General features: G+C 35.8%; 1 pseudogene; it reads right to left on the bottom strand.

The window, feature by feature from the left end:
• Positions 1 to 1,147: 1,147 nt before the first annotated feature.
• On the bottom strand, positions 1,148 to 2,245 carry Gm12817 (annotated as a pseudogene).
• Positions 2,246 to 6,532: the final 4,287 nt, after the last annotated feature.

Below are 6,532 nucleotides of genomic sequence, written 5' to 3'. Positions count from 1 at the left end.
TTGCTATCCTAGTTTTTCTTTTTTTCAGATGAATTTGCAAATTACCCTTTCTAACTCCATGAAGAATTGAGTTGGAATTTTGAAGGGGATTGTATTGTACTTGTAGATTGCTTTAGGCAAGATAGCCATTTTTATTATATAAATTATGCCAATCCATGAGCATGGGAGATCTTTCCATCTTCTGAGATCTTTGATTTCTTTCTTCAGATACTTGAAGTTCTTATTATACAGATCTTTCACTTCCTTAGAGTCACACCAAGGTTTTATTTTTTATATTATCTGTGACTATTTTGAAGGTTGCTGTTTCCCTAATTTCTTTCTCAGCCTGTTTATCCTTTGTGTAGAGAAAGGTCCCTCATTTGTTTGAGTTAATTTTATATCCAGCTACTGCCCTGAAGCTGTTTACCAGGTTTTGGAGTTCTCTGGTAGAATTTTTAGGGTCAATTATATATGCTATCATAAATTGCTTTTTCAATGTCCATTTGTCAGTGTATAGACATCTAGGTTATTTCTGACTATTTCCTGGAAAAAAACAGCAAGAACATGTGCAAACAAGTATCTCTATAATAACGTGCATATTCTTTGGATATATTCCCAAAAGTGAATAAGGTGGTACCTCTAGTTCTAGCTTTTTTGAGAAAATTCTACACTGGTTTCTGTAGTGGTATTACCAGTTTGCAATTTTACCACCAATAATTCATCATTCCCCTTTCTCTGAAGCCATGCTAGCAGATTTCATATTTTTCTTTAGTTGTTCTGATTGACATGAGATCACAAAGGTCTTTTAATGTACATTTGGTCGATAGCTAAAGATGTTGAACATTTTCTCATTTGTTTCTAACCTATATCTATTTAAAAAATAATATTGATAAAACAATTTTTAAGAATTAAATTTAGCTAAAGATAAAAACATTAAACAATACTTTAGGACAAAACAAAACAGGATTTTGTACCCTAAAATCTCCAATATTAGTAAAATAGTGAAAGAAATGAATCTAGCAAAGACAATCAACTAGACAATAGGTAAGATGATAAATAAAAGGAAGGAAAAATAATGGCCTAAAACCAAGTGAAGAAATCATGTAATATTTGTTTCAAGTCTAAATTATATAAAGTGATAATTATTTCAAGAATGAATATATAAAGTTTACTCAAGAATAGTTCTTGTGCTTTCCTTTTGGCCTGTTAGAGTTTTTTAAAGGCAACAAGTGACATTCCTGAAGGAGTTGTCTCTAAGGAGAAAGGTTATCTTCATATTGAAGAGTGTGTCTCTGTCCTGTGAATGGAATTTTGATGCAGCTGGAATGAACCCTCCTCTGTTGTCTCTCCATTCCAAATGGGGCTGTGGGAACCAACCTCCTGAATGACACTTTACTATTACACCTTTGGTAGTAGGAGGATGAACAAGTATTTGAACCCGGGATTTCCCAGGTGGTTGTAAACAAAGATAAAACAGTAGTGCACAGTGAATGGAAAGAGAAAAAGAACACAAAAGGAAAACTACTCCTCCTACATGTTCAACCCAGTGTTTGCAGATATAAAGATGGTCAAAACTCTATGGGGCTCCAAATGACACAATAAATCAATTAAGAGAGAAAGCACTAGATAAGAAGATGGGGAGAAAAAAATCAATTAGCAACTTGTTCTAAATAATTCTGTGGAAGAAAGGCTTCTTTATCTTATTTAGTTATCTTTCAGTAAAATGTTTGCTCTGTATTAATCTAAACTGCTGAGATAAGTCTTCAGACTATAAATGTCAACAAAACCATATAAGATTCAATTCCTTGTCGAATTTATGAGCAGACATTTTTCGTATATGTAATTCAGTGAGTGAATTTAGAAATTACTCTCAAAAGAATCATTGGTTACCTGTAACTTTGACTTCTGTGATGTGCTCTTCAGAGAATTTGCCACTTTTGAAGATGCAGTGATATTGCCCTTCACCATCAAAACTGACACTAAAGATCCTGAGGGTCACTCTCCCTTCTCCAATGACATCCTTCAATCATTCTATTCTCTCAACATATTTGGGAATAATTTCTCCAAAAATGTCTTTGCCATCCTTATATAGATAAATAGGCTGTGTATAGTGGGACCTGAACCAGGGAATCTCCATGTGCTGTACATTTTGTGGTGGAGACAACTGACAGCTGAGCTCCAATACTGTACCAACTGGAGCCAAGATTGTTTACTCTAATCTAGTCAGTGTGAATCCTTCTGGGAAGAGAAATAATAACCAAAACATATAGGAAAGTCCTCTAAGTTGCCCCCTCCCCCAAACACAAAACACATTTTTTACTCTGGGTTAACTTTTTTCACCATACTTGAAAAAAAGTTCTAATTTTACATATGACTTTAATAGTGGCACATCAAACTGTTCCAAAAAAATTGAATAACATCCATTGCTTCTAAATGGCTTGTAAAGATAATTTCTATCAGCTTAGTAGTTGATCCTTCTTTCATTTTATTTCATTCTTTCTTTGAGTGAATTTAGGATTTTTTTAATCTTTTAAGTGAAATGAGACTTTGTTTATGATTTTATGCTTAAGCTCTAAAGATTTTCATTAAATAATTTTAACTTTTAAATTTGTATCCACTTCATAGTTAAATTTGTCCTTAAGACCCTCTACTGAGCCAGATGTGGTGGTACACGTAATTAATCTCAGCCCTTGGGGAGGCAGAAACCAGTGGATATCTGTAAGTTTGAGGCCAACCTGCTCTACAAAGTGAGTTCTGGGATAACAAAGACTGTAACAAATGAAAAATTTGTTTAAAAACATGTACAATTGCTGCCATTTTCCACAACTACATCAATTTCTAACTGCATTCTTAGTTGTATTTTTATACCTATATATAGGTATAGCTCTCATCTATTAACAAAAACTAGTTTTTGAATCCTATGGAAATAACTATAGAAATTCTCAGTTCACCAAAATGCAGAGACTCAGAGAATAACTAAAGGTGGGGTGCACTAATACATCTGCAAAATAACTCTTACAACCACTCCATAAGGAATATAACAGATTATCAGTGTATGCAGACCTTTTTGGGCTGATTTATTGGGCTCTTTTACCTACCAACCTTCCAATTTTTATTCCACCATTATCCCTTCCAAACCCAACATTTGGTAGAGCAATAAGGCTAGTGGGGAAGTGGTGTATAGACCTCTTTTGACTAATTCCTGCTGATTGTGGTGTCAAGTTCCTTGGGATAAAGTACAATTTTTATTGTCAGAATATCTCCAATCCACAACCACAATCTAGCTAAGAGCAATCCAGCAACACAACATTCTAGGAATCTAGAAATTTTGCAATCCAACAATCCAGAAATCCAACAATAACAAAAATAGCAGTAATAACAAGCAGCAGCAGAGGTAGAAGCAGACAGAGGCCCTTTGGGGGATTTCACATTTATACCTCCTCTGGAGTGTATAAAAAGTCCTTTGTACTATATGGAAGAATAACCCGCCAATAAAATTGCTGTTGGTCTATTAGCTTAGGCAGGAAATAGGGTGGTAGAAGTTCTGGTATACAGAGAATTCTAGGGGAGAGACAATTACAGGAGAGGATTTGTCCCAGAGAGAGGAAGACAGATGGTCACATGAAACTGAGGACCAGGGAACCGTCCATTTGGCAGGACATAGAATAAAATAATGGATCATTAAGTTATGATCTAGTGGTGTAAAACATAAAGTGTTGGTCTAGGCATCTGCAAATATGTAAGAAGTTTCAGAGTCATTATTTTCGGGAACAAAATGGACAGATGGAAAATCCCATGGTTACAGATGGCAAAGCTAACGACAACAAAAGAGTCCCCAGAATTCAAGACAAATTTTTCTGCAGCTGGCAAAAGTTACACCCCTCCTCAAGCCTGAGACAAATCATAGTGGTTGTGGAAGCAGCCCTATATCCCACACCGTGTTTTAAAAACATTTACATAACATCACTAGGATTTTAAAGAATCAAGAATTCTCACAAAATATGTGGGGATAAAATTACAGGGCCTAGAGGACCAGGATTACAGCTTTGAGATGATGTTTTTCATATAGTAGTATAGCTGAACCCATAAAACCTTAGAGTGACATGGTAGTATGGAAGGGGCAAATCTCACAAGGTTTCACCTTTAGATGAAGAGCTACAAGCAACTCATGGTTCCTGACAAAAAGAAGAATCAGGCTTTTCCATGAACCAACTCCCTCATAGGTTACTCATTCCCAAATGGTCAGTCTTAAACACCTATACATATGGTCAATACTAAAAAAATTAATTAAAGTATGTGTGTGTGTGTGTGTGTGTGTGTGTGTGTGTGTGTGTGTATGTGTGTGTGTGTGTCTGTGTGTGTGTGTGTGTGTGTGTGTGTGTCTGTGTGTGTGTGTGATACAGATTAGACCATGGATTTGAGAAGGACTGGGGACATGGGTGAATCTGGATCTTGAAAGGGTAAAAAGACAATGGGAAAAATGGAGTAAAATGTGTTAAGATTTTTGCCTTCTTTATTATTTTTTTTATTATAGAACTCTTTCTTTATCTCTCTCTCTCTCTCTCTCTCTCTCTCTCTCTCTCTCTCTCTTTCTCTTTCTTTCTTTCTTTTAGTTTTATCAGGATGACAGAATAAAATGTTGAAACCCAATCTTCCAAATGTCCTCATGCTACGACAATTTTTGTTTTGTTTTGTTTCATTTTGCCTTTGAATATACATAGACCATAGCAGATGATCATTTTGATTCTACAGTCAAAACTTTCAAATACAATTCTTGATTTTCTTATAGTTGATCAGTACTTGTCTTAACACATATTTGAGTTTATAAAAAAATCTTAAAGGAAAGAAAAATAAACTAATTTCAAAAGTGGACCAGAAATTTTAAACCACATTGTGAACCTACAAATCAGTGCAGCAATATGAAGTGAACTCTTGATATAACATTGAAAACATGCATGCATACATACATACATACATACATACATACATACACACACACACACACACACACACACACACACACAGCACATCTTTGAAATTCTTTTTTTTTTAATGGGTTAAAGTTTACTTTGATTTTTTTATTACATATTTTCCTAGAGAGATTTCTACTAAGAAAACCACCAACCAAGGGTTCCAGCCCACAACCCCTACCAAGGCTAGAGACTGTGTTTCAGAACAACTCCAATACCCAAAGACAGCTTGACTCCCAGATGCTTCGATACAACTAGGCTTACAAGTGAGACACCTCCCCCATCCCAATACCTGGCCTAAGTGGGACTTCCGTGGGGCCCAGTGTAGGCAGACTCTATCTGCCTGCCCTGATGGAAACATATCTTCCTTCACCTCACAATTTTGCCCAGGACAGGGCAGGTGGCAGAATGTTCCCACACCCAGAGATAGCTTGAATACCAGGAGCTCCATCACAACCAGTTTCACAGGCTCACAGGTGGGACAGGATCCAGTTCTAGACAGCAAGGTTAGTTAACACCTGTGATACCCAGATTGTGAGAGGCACATGCAACAGAACTTTTGCAACAGAAACCAGTGCCATTTGGCACCATCAGAACCCAGCTCTCCCACCACAGAAAGTCCTGATTACCCTAACACAGCTGATAAGCAACGCTTCAACCTAAAATTCCATCTCATGAAGATGATAGAGGCATTTAAGGAGGATACAAATACAGAAATTAAAGAAATACAGGAAAACAGAGGTAAAAAGGTAGATGGCCTTAAAGAAGAAATAAATAAATTCCTTAAAGAAATACAGGAAAACACAATCAAAGGGGTTAAGGAATTGAACAAAATAATCCAGGATCTAAAAATGGAAATAGAAACAATAAAGAAATCACAAAGGGAAGCATCTGTGAAAATGGAAAGCCTAGGAAAGATATCAAGAATCATAGATGAGACCATCACAAACAGAATGCAAGATATAGAAGTGTGATTCTCAGTCATAGAAGATACCATAGAAGATATGAATACAACAGTCAAAGAGAATACACAGTGTAAAAAGCTCTTAACCCAAAAACATCCAAGAAAATTAGGACACAATGAAAAGAACAAATGTAAAAATAATGATAGGAGAGAATATTTCCAAGCCAAAGGGCCAGGAAATACCTTCATCAAAATCATAGGAGAAAAAAAAAAAAAACTGCCTCCCTAAAGAAAGAAATGGCCATAAATGTACAAGAAATCTGCAGAACACCAGATAGATTTGAGCAGAAAAATTTCCTCCTTTAACATAATAATCAAAACACTAAGTGCATAGAACAAAGAAAGAATATTATAAAAGTAGTAATGGAAAAAGACCAAGTAATATATAAAAGTGAACCTATCAGAATTACACCAGATTTCCAAACAGAGACTCTAAAAGCCAGCAGACCCTGGACAGATGTCATACAGACCCTAAGAGAACACAAATGCCAGTCCTGGCCAAACACTCAATCACCATTGGTGGAGTAACCAAAATATTCCATGACGAAACTAGATTTAAACAATATCTTTCTACTAATCCAGCCCTACAGAGAATACTAAAAGGACAACTCCAATACAA

Source organism: Mus musculus, chromosome 4, assembly GCF_000001635.26.
Source record: "Mus musculus strain C57BL/6J chromosome 4, GRCm38.p6 C57BL/6J".
Classification (NCBI taxonomy): domain Eukaryota; kingdom Metazoa; phylum Chordata; class Mammalia; order Rodentia; family Muridae; genus Mus; species Mus musculus.
This window is presented reverse-complemented; position numbering and strand designations above follow the sequence as displayed.